Raw genomic sequence first — 18,636 nt, forward strand, 5'->3', positions numbered from 1 at the left:
CCACTAGGTGGCAGCAAAGTTCGCAGAATGAACATGTTCAAGAATGAATTCTAATGGAGACGTACGTTAATGAGAGCGTTGATTGTTCCGTTAGACCTGAAGTTTATCATCTGCGCTCTCGGTGCTTATAGGGGTTCATTCAATTAAAATTTTTTTTTTTACGATGAAGCGGTAAGACAATCTACCGCCTCACTGTGACGGTACAGTAATCCATGTAATTAGAACATGAGACCAAGGATCTAACCGTAGGTTATGTAACAATATCACTACCCACGGATTGAAATTCAAAATTAAATCACAGATCACTTAAAAAAACAGATGTAGAAAATACAAATTCGCGTTTCAAAAGCCAATCAAATAATGTTTATTTTTGTCTGACAACCCAAGTACTCAAAACAACAAAATATGAGCCGGAGATTGATAATCATCCGGGCACTCTGATAAGGGGTTTTAACACGTCGTAATTGCCTATTGTATCATATTTAATGTTTGATTGCAAATTAAAACATGCGGATATGCTTTTGAAAAAATACATAGGACTATATTCTTAGGCTGCTGAAAGTCCCCACGTTCTCGACAGAAAATGTGTTTCCACCACTTTGATTTATACAGCAAGAAGGCGTAATGTCGGAATCGTCGTTTGCGATTGCTCATTATATCATTATGCTCATTATAGACATCATCTGAAAATCAAGACTACAGCAAAGCAGCAACATTTGGTGAGTCACAGCGTGTGAATTTGTGGTGATTATTAATAAAATTGTTAGGGGTTGGAAGTTTTAGGAATAGTCTGAGCTGAACCTTCACCTGGCTGGGCCTGAACTAAATTGAGAACGCACACGTACTCTATGGATCACATAGAAGCACGTGTCCTGTTCTTAAAGGGCATGTTAATATAAATAGGTCCGTTATCACATGTAATATTTCTAACCTGCTGCCCAGCATGTTGCAATCTGGCAATTAAAAGCAAGATTACTCGTGTGCCAGAAGCAAACTATGGCCCTCACGCACACGTTTGGTTTGCCAGACGATTATAAAATTAGAACTGTTAGAAAAGTGTTTAGACCTGGAACCAGTAATGTATGTAATTAGCAGTTCACTTGGCTTATGTACGTGTTCCTTTATTTGACTTGGAACTAATTTCAGTTAGTTTGGGCTTCTCTGTAAAGCTTCACTGTATGCCGTTCTTGCGTGTCTGCAAGCGAAAGCCTGCGTGTTTAAAGCAGACCGCGCACGGTATAGGCCTACAGTCACCCACAGAGGGGCCATTTATCCTGATATTAGGCGTAAGGACACTCATCATTAATAACCTGTAGGATAAATTGTGTATTCAATCAATCTCTTCCAGTAGAGGAAGAGCACAGGCCACCTTATAAAAGTAAAGAGGCAGTTCTCAGTTGAATGCCATATGCTTTTTCTATGTATATAGCTGTATACGTTATATGCTTATATGCCTTTTACTTTTATGGTTATATACCTTTCTGCCTAGAACGTCTGAAGCACTACACAGCTCTTAAATGACCTCTGACTGAAAAATCCTGATTCTCTGAAAGCTTTGCACACTTCATTGCAGCATTCGAGAGCGTGGCGACACACACACACCAGAGACTTCCACAGCTGTGTGTTCCATGCCTGCCAATTGCAGTCACCACAGTCAGGGCATAGTCAGTGTGCTATTGCCCCTCACCACGTTGCTCCTCCATACCTTTCTGCATGGCTTCACCCAGGTCAGCCTCGCTTGATATAAGCATGCTGAGGGTATTGGCTTGCTCACTGGGGGCTAGGACTCGGCACTTGTAAAGCTGCTTTGTGACAACAACTGTTGTAAAAAGCGCTATATAAATAAAATTTGATTGATTGATTGATTGATTTTATGTGGTGCCTGTTTGTCCCCGCGTAGGTCTGCATGTTCACAGAAGCGGTGTGGCGTGGTGTGGTGGGCGGGGCTTGGATGCCCTTCACGTGAGTGCCGCGTGAGATCCCAGTGCATCTGTGCGCTCCACATTACACCGTGCACTGGGGGAAGTGTATAATGCACACTGGTGCCATGTTTGCTGCGTGAACATGCTGCCTCGGTCTCACGCCCATGTCTCACGTTCTCTACTCTCCTCCTTCTCTCCTTCTCCTCTGTCCTTCTCTAAGATGGCTATGATACTGAAGCAAATTCATACGTATAGAGATTTCATGAAGTATGCTTTGGTGTGCCCCCTGTCTTTCCATCTCTTTCCGTCTGTCCGCCTCTCTCCCAGTGGTGAGACGTGACCACTGTGGCAGACGTAATCTGTTTGCTTTGCGATTATTTTCCATCAGTGGAGACAAATTGATTGGTACAGCAGAACGCAACACTGAGGCTTCAGCGCTCTATGGGCAGCTCGGAGCAGACAGACCAGAGTTAATATGCTTATTCTGAAGGCTGACAGACAGAACCACTGCTCCTGCCACTTACTCTTGGTCAAACTCCATTCACACTACAGGACGACTGTGACGCGTGATGCGAACGTCGGAGAATTTAACCAACCCTGTTGCACGTGTGGGCTGTGGCTGTCCGTGTGGTTCTTGTAAATGTAATGCTGCAACTTTCTCAGTTGAAAGCACTGAATAATAGAACACTTCACCCAAAAGTGCTGGTGTGAGTACCACAAGCATTCCAGTACGTGGTAAAACTGGCCATTACTACATTGCAGTCGAGATTGGCCACAGTAGCCAGTTTGGGTGTAAAATGTTTTTTTTTTTTATTAGAGTAAAATAGCTAGGAGAACTATATATTGCCATAGATATTTCTCAAGATACTCTCTGAGTGAAACATTAGTAGTGGTTTGGGATGGTTTTGTTGACCCCACACCCTTCACTGGGTTTTCCTTACCACATTAGACCAAAAGAGCACAACCTACTGCATCTGCACATTTTTTGTGGACATTGGTTCCACATGACTTTTTCCCTTTAACAGTGCCCACTACATTTGCATTGTTTCAAAAAGTGTAGTATGTGTACGTTCTGAGATCCAAGATTCTTTCATGAAATTGAGCATGTGTGATCTGATTTTAGCTTGTTTTAGCTGATTTTGATTCCCTAGAGGGTCATTGATTTTGTCAGTGTAGTTTGCAGTTTATACGAACAGAACCTTCTCAGCAACACCACAGTTAATCTATCTGCGTATGGGCAAGATGACCGGATATAATCTGTAATGGCTCAGTAAGAGCAAACTAAATATATGGAAATGTTCCATGTCTTTTTTAAAAGTACATATTAATCTATATATATTTAAAGAATATATAATTTTTACTGAATATGTATTTTCTATACTGTTAACTTCTATTAACACTAATATTGTCTTCTAATTTATGTGTAAAGTGCTGCAATATATATATACACTAATGAGTAAAAGTACCATAGGAGATGGTAGTGAAGCAACATCTCCCTCTCTCTCTCTCTCTCTCTCTCTCTCTCTCTCTCTCTCTCTCTCTCTCTCTCTCTCTCTCTCTCTCTCTCTCTCTCTCTCTTTCTGTTCCCCTGTGTGAGCAAAAGTTCAGAGGTCACCAATTACTTGGAGAGGCTGAGAAAGTCGCAGGGGCCTCCCCCCGGCTGCCGTGTTCAATCAGCGTCTGCCTGGTTGTAGGTAGGCCGTCCCCAGTCCGGTTATGGCTCTGTATGCTAGCCCTGCTGGGTCCGAATTCCCCTGGTCCTGCACCAGTCATGCACTGGAAACGATTTGTTTTACATAATTTTTTTACTCACCTTTTCAGTGCAGGAAATAAATGTGCTGTGGCCTTCCAACAATGACTACGGATCTTAATAATTATCTTGTTAATTCTGGTACCTTTAGCACAGCACTACATTTCCAAAGGAGTAAACATTTCTCCTGTTGAACACTTCAGGTTGAAGTCGGCAGCTAATTATCAAATCACTTCTGAGCTCATTCGCATGTGTGGAGGAGACCAAAACAGGAAATATCAGCAAGAACACGAGTAATGCTGGTGGGTTTCAAACCCTGTCTGCTGTAAGCCTGTCTGTTCTTCCATCTGTTGCTGCTTTGTTACTCTGAAGACAGGATTTAGGAATGTCCTAATTGTATACCATTAATTGCTGCTCCCTCTCAACCTTTTTTGCTGCCTAAAACTCTTACTATTTCTGGGGGATTAAAAGAGTCCAGGCCACATTTTGTAGAAGGGGAGCTCAGTGCAGTTTGGGTGCAAATTCAGTTTCAGTGGGACTGATTCATTGTGTTCAGCCAAACCAACATAATTTGCAAAAACAGCACTCGATTTTGTAATAAAGCTTCAGTGTCATCTTCAATTGAGTCCTGCGGTTCAGTGGCAGCAATTACAGGGGCCTTCTCTCTCTCTCTCTCTCTCTCTCTCGCATTCTCTATTTTTATTTCTCCACCTCACACACAAGCTCATACTTCGTCATGCACACATTCATTCTCTTCTCTCTGCCTCTCATACTCACATGTACACACTCTCTCTTTCTTTCTCTCTCTCTCACACACGCACAGTACACACATACTCACTGTCTCCCTCACACGTACACACACACACTCTTTCTCTCAAACACACACACGTACACACACATTCTCACTCTCTTCCTCTCTGTTACGCAGTGTCAGCAAAGCTTTGAAGCAGAGCTAATGCAGACTGTTCATGCATGCCTCACACACACACAGGGAATTATGTATTCCCCTGACACGTCAACTGAGTTCACTGTAGAAAACATTCTACCCAATCACATACATAAGCATGTCCAAAACACACACAACTTTTCAGAAATATGAAAGTAGAGGAAGATGTCTATAAACACATGCACATGGGTACAGTAGTGCAGGAAAAGAGGCGCTACTGACAAATCCTGTGAGCTTGAACCAAAGTGCATTGTGCCAGATGGGATCCCTGCTAATCTTTATTAAGTTATTCTAAACACAACTCTCTCTCTTTCTCTCTCTCTCTAGCTAGCCAAGTTTAGCTGCTTATAAAACCTCACAAGTGGTCACACAGTCTTGCATCCCAGTGGACATCAGTGGGATTAGTGGAATACCCCTGGTATCTTTTCCTCGTCTGTGGTTTTATTTGGGCAGGACAATTGTAGGGCACCTGGCACAAAACTGAACTAATTTGAACCTCTTTATAGCTGATGGTTCAACCAACAGCTTGTTTCCATGACCTTTGACCCGTCTGTTTGTTGTGATTTCCTTTTTAAAAGCTGTTTTCATTCTATCATTACAGTTTGGATAGGGGTGGTAAGCCACTCCAGGAATCTCACGCTGGATTTGTTGACATTTGAACGGGTCGAAGCAACTTTGGGGCTCAGAGAGGAGCTCTTAAGGCTCGGTAGAAGCAGGCACTGACCTCAGCAGTGTTTGTGGCTGATCCAGTGGTATTAGCTGTATCTTTTAGTGTAATTGCTCATAAAGCCATTGTCTTATTCAAACATCTGCCGTAATGTAGTGGAACACATTTTGCGTGCAGATCAATGTTGGGTTTGTGAAACTGCATAATTTATTTTCCTTCAGAACAAAGCATTCAGACTAGTCTCTCTGATGCGCCAAAGGTTAAAGGTCATCCTGGCCCTGTGCCAAGTGTGTGAAATGTGACCCAATGTGCCACAGTTTGTCTGTCATTGTGTTCTGTTCCCACTTTATCACTTGCAGACTTCGTGTATCTGGCTTGGTTATTGGCAGATACAGAACTGGTTGAGCTGTCAAAAACACCACCGCCAAAAATGCAGTGTGCAAACAGTTAGGAACTGTTACAGTACTGGGAATGTTACCGTGGCAGCACGAGATGTTTGGTTGGATGTAGTAAATCTGATGCTGGTCGAAGCTGAACAGCTGGTCTACATTTTTTCATTTTGACTTTATTCATAGTCACAAATGGGCCAAAGCTGAGATCATGTGTGATTTTATCCAAAAGCCATATTTAAAAAAATATTCTGAGCTAAATCATTTAAAATCAAGTCATGCCTTTCTGTAACTGTATAGGTTTGCTCTGTGTCAGAGCTTCATGGATGTATCCTGTGTTTCAGTAAACTAGAATTGACTTTGCAACATCTCAGTTTTGCACAGGAAGACACTACAGAGCAGACGCAGTAGAACATCCAGGCAGACGTGAGACAGCTAAAACTGGGTTGTGTTCTTCATGCATGGCTGCCCAGTGTGAGAAAACTCTGGAGGCTCATTCACACCCACGCTGGTTCACGCTACAGCTTTGGCTTGTATTAACAGGAAATATGGACCAAATGTTATTTAATAAATACGTTATCAAATTTAATAAACATAATTTAAAATTATTCAAGGAAACCCATTTCATTTGTTTTGTATAGTTACCTTTGTTTAGTTGTGTAGTTATCAATTTCCCTGCAAGAACATTGTTGCTTAGAACATTTTAACAAAGGTTGCAAGGCCAGACTGTACAACTTTGAGCTCTTTCATGTCTCAAGTCACCATGGAACAAGCCCCTTCTTTTTGTATGAGGCATGGCTGCATTAAGGCATGTTTGTTTGTCGGTAGAACAGATAGCTGTCAGTGGCTGCTGATGCAGGTCTTTAGGTAAAGTTCAGAAGGACTCGCAGACAAGGAATTACCTGCAGTTACTCAAATACACTCAACTGCACAATTTTGAGTCAGACACATTTGACAGCTTAATTTGGAGGGCTGATGACTAAACAAAACATGAATAACACCAAGATCAAATGAACCGTTGACTTAATGTAGTCCCATGTGTGGGATCCTGACAGAACCTCTGGTATGTGGAGGGACAGCAGCAGGACAGCACTCACGGTAAATTTGTTGGTTATCTACAGGACGTTCCTTGATCTGTTCCCAGTAGAATCACAGTTTGAGAGACCAGACCTTTTCTGTGACCCCACGAGCCTTTGGTCCAGCCAGAGGTTCCAGCCCCTGTTCAGAAGGGTTGAGATGCTGCCTCCCTCTCTTGCCACCCCCACAATGCACTGGGGCAGGGCCGTATGACCTCCCTACTGCATTCTCTCTGAGTGACACTGAGTCTGAGGAGCGTGTCCTTTATTTATTTACATTTTTCTTTCTCTCACTTGTGCTCTCACTCTTTCACTCTTTTTCTAAGTGCCTTGAAATGCTCCTCCATTTGGATAAACTGTCTTATATATTTGTGTGTGTGTGTGTGTATAGTCCTGAGCAGTTTGAAGGGAACTAAATGCGATTCAATTAGATTGTGCCCTCAGGCCTCCAGCGTTCCTGCCTCTCTCCAGCTTTAGGATTTAGCTTACATAACTCTCGGGAACAGTCCATCCATTACTACACACGCACTGTTTTAAGTGCTTTTGGCTGCAAAAGAAAAAAAAGATTAAATAATAAAAAGCTCGGAAGTGGGTACATGGCTATAAAATACCCTGGTGGTTATTTGTATATTTCTTACGTGTGTGTGTGTGTGTATGTGTATACCCTTTTCAGCAAAGATTAAGAGAAGGATTTAGTGTTGTCATCACAAACCTAATGCACAAGTGCCCTGAGTCAAAAGAGCTATTGACAGAACGGCTTACCTGCTGTTCAGTGAGCAAACCAAATTATTATTTCATTTTCAACACATAAATGGTTTTAGGATATTAGACAGGGTCTGCGCACACACGTGTCTTTACCAGGCCATTGTCTGCACATGAGAGAATAAATGATCCGATGTGTTTTTCAGGAGCAGCACAACGACCTCCTTTCAGCCCAGCCAAACTAAAGATGCCTGGCAGGTATTTTTACCCTCGTGATCTGTTACCTTAAATCCATGTCATCCCTAGCCATTCAGACGGGCCAGGCTTTAGTGAAAAGGTGTGTGTGTAAGTCTGTGTGTGTGTGTCTGTGTGCATGAGAACCTGTGTCCACTTCATTTTCCTTTTCCCATAACCTACAAGTGAAAAACCATTAAAGAGCATTAGAGAATTACAGTTCATGAATGTACAGATAAGTTCTGAGTTCATGACTCGTCATGACTCGTTTCAGCAGTCAGGTCGCCAGGCCCGTTCTGTGGTCGTCTCTCTGTGCTGTCACTCAGAGTGAAGGCCCTTAAGACACCGGGCCCCACTGTGTGATCTTGGGGATTTAGTTTTTTTGTGTTTGTTCAATGAAATACATAGTTTAGCATCTAAATTATACTGATGCTTACGTAAACTTAATTTGAATAATTAATAGCTTGCTCCTTAATTTTGCAAGCGTTGCAATTTTTCAAGTGACTTTTGTTATGAAGTTTGCTCAGGGTGTGTGTGACAATCCACTGAAGCAACCATAGTCCTGTCTTCAGTTCCCTAGCCGCAGTGTGTCTGAGCTTGTGTTGTCTCTGTCTGTCCCTGATCTGTGTGTGTGTGTGTGTGTGTGTGAGAGAGAGACTGAGCAATGTGTTGCCTGCTACGTGGCAGTGCTGTTCAAGGCGTCCTGCAGCAGAGTGTCCATGCTGCTGTAGACGTTAGCCTCCACGACTGCAGGTCAGAGCCGTACTGTGTGAGCCAAGTCTGGCATAAGCATGAGAGAGCCAGTGGTTTGGATGCCTTCGTGATCCATGTTTATGATCTTGATATGTGGATTTATCATCTTTCCTTGTGTTTCTGGAGAATTTCTCATGGCAAATATTAAGTATGCTTTACAGATGTGTGTGAATCTTTTCCTTTGCCTCATGCCTCCCATGTACATATGGCTTCTCTCTCTTTTCCTCTGTTAATTCTGCTGCATTTACTGCTGAACCACAAGGGTATGTTGCATGGAAACACTGTTTGGTTATTGCCTGCATGGCCAAATTCCCAGTGTGGAAAGAACAACCAGTATTTACAGACAGACTGGATAGAGCTTCACTGATCCCAGGGGAAATTGCCAGTTTCCCTGCAGACAAAAAAAAGAAACACAATTAACACAAAAATTAATTAAACACAGACATTTTGTGCATAGAAAACACTGGGGAAGATACCAAATGTTTTGGTTTTAGTGGGAATGCTTAAACCCAAATATGTTCGTACATTCTATTGCCCTTGGTCACTATATTTGCCCTTTGTATGTACAGATTTATATATACGGATGAAATAGCAAAATGATCGTACCCAAATTTACAGTAATGCATGTTGTTGTACTGATGGAATTTACCTACATGCATAGTGTTCCTGATGACCCAGTTTGACAGAGATGCCCAGTTTCAGTGCAGGTCCCCTTGCGAGGCTGTCCAGAGTGTGGTCAGGCACTCGGCACCGGGGGACCAGAACACGCCGTGCCATCAGTGGGCCCGAGGAGGTGCCCTCTTCTGAGAAGCGTTAGTCTACCGCTCAGCCAGTGCCTCCGGCTGCTCGGCCAAACAGACATGTCACATCGTTTGCTGTCTGACCCCGCCCCCTCCCTGCCTGCCAACTGCTGAGTGCTTTAAAATGCCGCTCCGTCTGATCAGGGGGAAAAATGATACACGGGTAATTTTGCAGAGGATTAAGAGCAGCGTGTTTATTGTGAATTGTGCTGTCGTGGTTTCAGTGTTTCGACTTGCCCGTGACGATCTTCAGTTTGGCAAACCTGTAGAGGTTTCCCATCAGCATTTAGGTTACTAGAAGCTCCAGGATGACTGTGTGCTGAAAGTCCTGAATATGTGGTGATATAAAGTCCTGCTACCAGATGCTTCACCTTTAGCAGACACAGTAGTACATTATGTCAAACACACTGCCTAATGCACAGTGTGTTTTGAATGTATCTGGTCTCTTAACCTCTTACAAAGTTCATACACTACATTCATCCTCTCCAACACTTATCCCCCGAGCTGAAGAAAGCAGTCATCACCAAACACAGCCCAGCATGGGTAAGACCTGTCACCCTACCTCCCAGACTACAGAGTCTGATCTCCTGCATGTGACCCATAAGCCTGTGGAGAACCTGGCCATGATGCTTCCCCGGCCCACACTGACCTAATTACACACCAGTAGGCTCAGCGACAGGGCGGTTCCCACACACAGCTTCTAAAGGTCTCCGAAGGACAATAAGGACAATATATGAGCTGGACGTCCTTTTGCCTTGTTAGCAACCCCCCCCCCCCCCCCCCCCCCCCCCCCTTATGAACATGACAACAGCTACATGGTGATGCAGTCAGTTCATCAGCTACTTCATTTAGCCATGCAGAACCCTGTAGTGTTGGAGTCAGGTGGATGTACGCAGATTGATATGCAGGAGAAAGTGAAAGTGATTGGGCTGGCAGTGTGGTCTCATCTGAGGACTCGGGTCGTCTCTTTTAAGGGGCAATTCTGTGGCATTTTTCCATGCGATTTATGCCTACGGCATCAAAATATTTTAGATATTTCATTGTAAATAGCTTGGAAGTGATGTCATCGACCCCACCCAATTATTGAGCTACCAGCACCATCCTAATGTATTTAACCTGGATGTTTCACACCAGTTCTCACATGTAGTTTCCAACATCTGTTGTGTGACCCACGTAGTTACCCACAGAGGTTTAAACACCAGGGAATTTCCCACTGTTCTGTTGAACATGAGGCCTCTCGGATGAGTGGTGAAATTTCTTCAAGATTATACAAGTCTAGACGCCCTACCTTTTGGAGTTTATAATTGCACATGTGCTCAGATGCTCTAAGGCTGTTTGTAGTGATGTGCTGCAAAGCTGAAAGTCGGGCGACCTTCTACCGTTGGTGGGATTTTTGACGGTCTGTGGAGAGGATGGTGGACACGTACTCCATGTTGTCTGTCTTCTACTCCAGCATGATATATGGCAGTATAGTGAACCTGCATACCTGTCAAGTTTTGTATTTAAAAATGTGGGACATTTCCCGTATATGACGTCATCACCTAATTTACATAATCGGTTATTTGCATATAGCTGCAATCGAGGCTGTAGGAGAGACGAAAACATCTTTGGAGTGGCAAAAAGTGAAGAAAAAACACCCCAAATATGTTTTGAACTAATGTTCAAACATATTCTCCAAGTCTCCAAGTCCAAGTCTCCAAGTCTCATATTCTCCAAGTGATTAAACCAGCGAGTTTTCAATTTTTATTTTTTTTTAAGCATTCATGTGCCGCGCCAAACAGAATTCTGTCACTACCCTCGCGAGAACTGCCACCTGCAGTAGTCTGGGTGGCAGTTCCACCTGCAGTAGTCTGGGTGGCAGTTCCACCTGCAGTAGTCTGGGTGGCAGTTCCACCTGCAGTAGTCTGGGTGGCAGTTCCACCTGCAGTAGTCTGGGTGGCAGTTCCACCTGCAGTAGTCTGGGTGGCAGTTCCACCTGCAGTAGTCTGGGTGGCAGTTCCACCTGCAGTAGTCTGGGTGGCAGTTCCACCTGCAGTAGTCTGGGTGGCAGTTCCACCTGCAGTAGTCTGGGTGGCAGTTCCACCTGCAGTAGTCTGGGTGGCAGTTCTCGCGAGGCTAGTGACAGAATTCTGTTTGGAACAGCACATGATGAATGCAAAAAAAAAAAAATTGAAAACTGAAAATACGGGAAAAATACAGGAAAAAAAATACGGGATGACGCCGGGACAGAGCGGTAAAATACGGGACTGTCCCGGCCAAAACGGGACACTTGACAGGTATGAACCTGCTGTTCAGTTTATTGTTAGCATTGCTTACCTGATATATGAATATATTAATGGTGTGTGTGTGTGCACGTGCATGAACACGCGTGTGGATAAGAACACACGGCAGATGCAGCATGAGCGAGAGCCCAGGTGTAGCAGAGCGGTACCACAGTACCTCACTGTGCCACCCAGGCGTCTGTGGGGGGTAACAGGCCTCACATTGCTTCCAGCTCACTACTCACAGCCCATGGTGCCTAATCTCACCCTGTTCTAATCTGACCAATCAGGCATGAGAGTGGGGGAAGGGACACTGTTTTGCCAGGAGCAAAAGGGGGGGGGGGGGGGGCGGCAATAGTGTTGCACAGCAGTTTTAGTTGCAGAGTTTGTCATTTGAGTCGCAAATATTTTTTTAAAGCTTTACACGTTTTAATGTAATGACCTGGTTTTCTTCAAGATGCTAATTAAAAGAAATCAATAGAACTTTGGATAAACAGTGTTTATAAGAATTTTAGAAGTAGGAAGGAAAAAACTCCCAATTAATTTGGTTTTCTCTCTGTGTGATGTGTGTTCTCTTGCTCCATCATTCTCTCTATCTGAAATGGATCTGAATAACATTAAATATGGAAAATTAGTGTTTGAGGATTCTAGGTGAGATGTGTAGTATTCAATTTGACACTCCCATAGCAACCTGAGTTAGATGAAGTTTAGTAAGTGAAAATAGGTGAGATGGAAATTATTCTTTTTTATAAGTGATTCAATTTTTAGAGTAACTTATACCGAGGGCTGACCAAGGCTGATCTCCCGTGCACAGGTGTCTAGTTTACAGACATGGACTGCAGTTTCAGATTCTGGAATCTGTTAAACTTGCATCATCATTGTAGAAAATCTGCTTGGTTTGAGATTAAACTGGATTTCCTTGTGGTAAACCTGTCCTCAGTGTGAGAGCTGGAAGAGATCGAACACTCAAGTGTTCAGGAGCAGTGTGTTTGAGTGCGAATTGTCCATGGATTATAATGACTTGATTTAGAATTAATTCCAGTTGTTTGACTTCCAGTTAATTCAAATGCTCCTGCACACATAAGGTAAAGATACTGTTCTGCACATGTGCATTCTGTCAGTATAGGTTTAACTATTAACACACACTCTGACTTGCAGAGTACATACAGTGGATTTTGAAAGACGGACACAGCTGCCAAAAACTCTTTGTATCCCCCCAAAAACTGATACCAGGAAAAAAACAGAAGTTTTATTAATTTGTACTTGTTGTTAAAGAATATATTATTTTAAAACTGATTAAATAACATTTTCAGCTGAGACATGCTTACATGAAACTGTCAGAATATCTCCTAATATCTAAACTATATCTCCTAATATCTTGTTCACTTGCCCTTTCACTTAATTTTTTAAATAAATTAGGACACCATATTTTTCATGTGAACAGTGTTGATTGTCTTAATAACTACCACCCAATATTGACTCTGTTACAATAGTCCTCTATGTGGTGTTGTCCCTGTCACTGTTTACTGCTTTAACCATGAAGAAAGATGTCGGTTGAAAAAATATTTATCAGGTGTTTGTAAAAATGTTTAATAAACTGTGAAGTAGTTCGAAGCCAAATCGTCAAATTGCTCACCTGTATGCTGAAAACATCTCTTGGTGTTAAAGTAGTGAAGACTTTGGTATCTGCTTTATGTGGCAGATAGTAAATACTCATCACACACTAATCTCAGTGTTCGTGAGTCCCCTATATTTGAACAGCAGTTGTTCTCATGTAACCCTGGTGCCCTGAACATGTTGGATTAGAAGGGACTGCAGTTAATATCCTTTACACCAGGAACACTGCAAAACATCTTATGTTCAACTCTGCCTTTTGGATTTTGTCTCGTTGGATAAATAAAGTCCAATAAATTTAATGTAAGTTCATTAAGGCAGAATTTACATTTTCCACTCCATTACTATTACTATTGCATTAATCCAGTGATGACGGTTAAAGAGCCATGAGTCTGTTTTTGAATCGGCGTGTGAGTTTGTCTTAAGTGAAGTAAAAAGCTGTTCCACCTCCTCTCCACCAACTGACTCCACTCGCTAAAGCACACAGGAGCCAGAGCAATATGTTGCATCAAATAAAATATTCAGAGGCTTAAGGAGGAGGTGTGTAGTTCAGTCATTTGTTGAAATGACAATTTTAGGAATTATTTTTAAAGTTTGTGTTTTTCAGAAATCGCAGAATGATTATCAGTGTTTCACATGAATAAATGTAATCAGTGTTATATATTATGCTGTAACCTAGCTCAAATGATTGTTTTGATGTGAGACCAAAATATGTTTTCAGGTAAAACATAATATTTCTGTAAAACTCCATGTCAGTTAAGGCTGATATGCTTTTATCCTCTGCTGTCCAGCGGGAATGATGGATACCCGTAGGCTCAGTTGCATCGTTCTTATTAATAACGTTTGTAGCTTCCTTGAGTTAGGTCCAGGCTTTGTGGTACAGCTTTAGGCACAATGACTAAGCCTATCTGTCCTTTCTACAGCAACCCAAGGGAGTCGCTGGCAACGTGTTTATGATTTAGTGCAATGCCTACCTTAAAGCCGAGAGAGCAGAGAAGTGTCAGTGATATGGCTGAGCCTTTGAAACCTTAACATTAGCCCACATGTTTCTGGTTTTGACCGGGCAAGTGCTGGAAACCTCTCCCGGTCATTATGCTGCTCATTCACTACCTTAATCATCTCACACAGTATCTGCCCTTTGTCCTTACCTCACAACACATTGCCTCCAGCAACAAGCAGCCATTTTGGATCCAGCCCTGCCTCCATGTTGACTTTGAACCAGGGCTTAATGAAGAGGCATCTGTTTCGATGGACTCTAAACATCACTTTTCTTTTCGTTCCTGCTGCCTCCTTTGAGGAAGAAGGGATGATAATGGATGGAAGAGGGGTGCCTGCTTTCCTGTGAAAGCGAATTTGACGCCAGCCCTTTCTCTTCCAGGACATTGCCTAATCAATCATAACCAATAACAAATTCATCAGCTTGAATCAATTTTGGGCTGTTAAGATCAAAAAGGGGCAGATTGTGCCCCTCCCCCCAGGCCTAATTTATATAATGTGGCACAAATTTACCCCCCTCCCAACACACACACACACACACACACACACACACACACACACACACACACACACACCTTTTAAAAATATATTTGTCAACTCTCAGCAATATTAAACCTGATGTGGATGTCTTGTTTTTATGGAGGGAGTAAGGAAAAGAGCTTGCAGTTATTAGATTAGATGTTGCTGGATTATTAAAGTGTAATATCAATTATTAAGTCTAAACCGAACAGCTATTACATTAACGTTTTACATCTTTGGTGGCTAATATCTAAATATATAATTTTTACAAGTTTGAAACACAAATAAAACGGAGGAGAAAAAAAATATAACGGCACCATAGTAATGAGTCTCTGTGCACACATTTAAACACTTCAGTGCAGGACTCTATGTCCGGAGCAGTGTATCTGTTTTGTAAATATTAATCCCACCTCAATTGCCAATGACAACTCAAAGAAACCCTTGCATTCATCAGTGTTAAAGGCCCTGGGACAAACACTGCCCCATCAAAGGCCTTCACCCTGTCCAACAATTACAGCTAATAGTTACTGCAGGCCAAAGTACCCCCCCCTCCCCACGAGAGCGTTTCACTGCATCTCTGGTCCCTCGCTTCCCCCGCCCGTCTGCCTGCCTGGGGTGGCGTGTACCAGGGGACTCGAGGAACAGGAAGTGGGGAAGCTTTGAAGATCGCAAATCAGGTACCAGCACTTACGGAGGTGAACGGTGGTTAATTTGTTGCTTCATACTCATTTGGGCATGTAAAGGGGAGTGTGCCACTATCAGTACGGTCTCTTCTGCATCGCTTACGGAGACTTGGAGAAAACGTTTGTCATATACATTTTATAATGGAGAGGAAAATATTTAATGATATATATATAATCTCGATTTTTAGCAAATATGTAATTTTAATTAAGTGAATGATAATTGTTTCAGACAAGCTTTGGTATTACGGTCAATTAGTTTACCGTTGTTTTTTAAATATGATGATTACTAGCAGGATTACATGATATCTTAATAAGGATCACTTGCTCCATTTTTTTATTCTGAACGATTCAAGGTACTGTGTCTATAAGACAGCAGGACCATCTAACGTAGTCCGTTTTAACTTGCCTATGTGTACCTTGCATTGTTTTTAACCATGGTGCGTTTTGGGGCTTTTAATTAATTCACCTTGCAATTTGGGCCTGGAAACGTATAAAGATAATTCTTTTCTTTGCTTTCTTTAACGCACACGACGCAGTTTGTGTCCAAATGGTTTAGTTGACCGTGAACGCTGCACTTGTTTAAATGTTTATGAGATTTGTTTTCCCGTTGTTACGGTTCTTGTTTGGCACGTCTTCATATGTGTCAAATTGTATTTTAATTAAACGAACTTTACTTTTTTGACAACAAATCGCTCATTACTGTAGTTCATAGAGCCAGTCATTGACGGCGATGTTTCTCTTGTTATGCCCCGCAATACTTACAAAATAATAAACGCCTCTTTGCGTTATAGTTACAATGCGACAGGAGTGAACAATCCGGATTACGATCCGATATTAACGTCGTAAAAATTTTAGATTCCTTTCTCAAACGAATGCTACAACATTTCTAACGGTAGGACTACTACCTTGAGCAAATTGTTGCCTAGTCTACAATCTCCTACTGCAGAAGAGTTTATATTTAGTAGCCTATATTGCAACACAATGCGTATGAAGACTTTTGATCTCACTGATGCCGAAGCAGTTTAAACCCTGGTGGAGCCTACCACTCTATCAGGAGTGTATGTTGAGCATTCTGCACCAAAAGGTCTTCTCAGCCATGCAGGACCGCTGTGGTAGGGACTTGTTGCTTATATGAACTTTTACACATTTGCTGAGTCTGTACTGAGAAACGATGGGAGCCAGTTCCTGGCCATACTGGCTTTCACTGTCGAGGACCAGTGGTCTGAAATTCTTCAATGAGTTACGCACTAATCCGGTAGAGGAAAGTAATCTTATTGTTTAATATAGTAATCTTTTGTATTAGGTTACATATACATTTTAATAGGTAGTCAGTAGTGTGTAAAGGAATGCATTTTTAAAGTGAGCCTCTCAACTATGGTGTTATCACCCCTTTTGCAAAGTCCTTATGGAATTGAAATTTCAGATGTGTCTTAAAAACATACAATGCATGAAATAAAAATAAAATATGTACTTCGCATGAAATTGACAACTTATAATATAGCCTGCATTGCCTAGAAACCATTGCTTTTCACCATACATTGTTATTTTAGGATGAAGGGCCATTTTCCCCAAGGGATAAAAATATAATGTTTCATATATTTAGGGTAATTGATATATTTTGAATGAATGCTATTTTGGAACTAAATGCTGGCACTGATACAAAAGGTGTCAGATTCGCAGCTCAGGTTTGGTGGATTTTACGCAACCATTCTTTACCATGTTAAAGTAAATCATCAACTTTTGCAGGATTTACAGTAACAGAAACCCACCCATCTGTAGTTTTGCATCATCGTGTTTTTGCAGTGTGATTGAACACTTGCTGTGTGGAGGTGCAGTGGCTTGGGTTGCCAGGCAGTGAGGAGGCACTCCTGGTCCCTCTGGATGGGCCCTGCAGTGGTGTCTGGTTCTGAGCTGCCTTGGCCGGGGTGAGCAGAGTGTAAAGGAAAGTGACAAGCCTTCATTGCGCTCTCTCTCTCTCTCTCTCTCTCTCTCTGTCTCCTTCTTTCTCTTTTCTCTTTGTCTAAGTCTTTCACAACCTCTCCTTTCTCTCTCTCTCTCTCTCTCTCTCTCTCTCTCTCTCTCTCTCTCTCTCTCTCTCTCTCTCTCTCTCTCTCTCTCTCTCTCTCTCTCTCTCTCTCTCTCTCTCTCTCTCTCTCTCTCCTGCAGGCTCTCTCAGTGTGAACTAGCCTTTCCAGGATCCCGTTTCCTCTGGTGAGCTACTCCACCAGACGCTCAAATCAGTCACAGATTGGCACGAAGAAGAGCACAGAGAGAGGGAGAGAGGGAGCAAGAGAGCTAGAGTGAGTGTGGGGATAGAATGAGGGAAAGGAGAGGAAAAATGAGATCCTAATGAATAGCATTTGGGCGTCCACACCTTGCTTGTCTAGACTCCCCCCCTCCCCCCACACACACCGTCTTTAGCTTTGATCACGGCTTCAATTTGTAAATGTTACCAATGACCTTTATCCCTTTTTATTTGCCTCCTTCTCTCCATTCTTCTTGACTCCTGCCCCCGTTTGCCCATTCTCTGCCCTCAGGCCCTCGAGTCAGTTTCAAAGTGTTGATCCTCATCTGAAGTGTGCTGCTGTTATTAAGTAGAGGAGTCAGCGTACGTCCCTGTCGATGTCATTTATAATCTATGATCGCTTTGCTCTGGGAATACGATAGCGTCAGCTTTCAGTCCATGCACTGCGAAACAGCATCTCACCCAGGCTATGCAGACTGATACTTCAAGACCTTTCTCAAGGACATAGTTTTTGGTCTGTCTACTTCTGTTTTACAGAAGAATTGAGAACTTGGATGTAAACTTACCCTAATTATGCATAAAACACCCCTGAATATGTCTACCAAGAATATGTCTACGGTCCATATGACCCTGCAGCATTCTGCTTCTATAGTGAATCTGGGATTTGGGAACAGCAAAACCCTTCCTGTCGTCTTTTGCAAGAGTTGGTTTTATCTGTAATCTTTCTGTGTGGTGCTTATTGATATTAGTGTAATTTAGACTCGGAGAGAACACTGGCTATGTTGAGGATCCTCTCTGTTGGTTATTCTGTGTCACACAGTACAAAGGGCCGATAACAGGAATATTACTGTCATCCCTCGACACTTCCAATCGAGAAATTCCTGAGTAATTGTCTTGAGTTGGCCGGGCCGTTTTGACTCTGCTACTCCTTCCTGCTTATCCGCATTTAGATATTCTTTCATGAACTCATGAGTTATTTCCAAGTGTTGACACATAACGTAGATGTTGTCAGGATGGTATTAGAGTTTAGCTCATATTCTGCATTATTTCTCTGTCTTGGTGGTATTTACCCAAGATCA

General features: G+C 42.5%; 1 long non-coding RNA gene across 2 annotated transcripts; it reads left to right on the forward strand.

Annotated features, from left to right (window-relative positions):
* Positions 1 to 446: 446 nt before the first annotated feature.
* On the forward strand, positions 447 to 18,360 carry LOC143477037 (uncharacterized). Of its 2 annotated transcripts, XR_013121450.1 has the most exons (4): positions 447 to 719; positions 7,659 to 7,710; positions 17,479 to 17,612; positions 17,850 to 18,360. It is a non-coding gene; the product is annotated as an uncharacterized LOC143477037 (long non-coding RNA). The 2 variants fall into 2 exon arrangements; XR_013121451.1 differs by lacking the exon at positions 7,659 to 7,710.
* The last annotated feature ends 276 nt before the right edge of the window (positions 18,361 to 18,636 follow it).

This window comes from Brachyhypopomus gauderio, chromosome 15 (genome assembly GCF_052324685.1).
Source record: "Brachyhypopomus gauderio isolate BG-103 chromosome 15, BGAUD_0.2, whole genome shotgun sequence".
Taxonomy (NCBI): domain Eukaryota; kingdom Metazoa; phylum Chordata; class Actinopteri; order Gymnotiformes; family Hypopomidae; genus Brachyhypopomus; species Brachyhypopomus gauderio.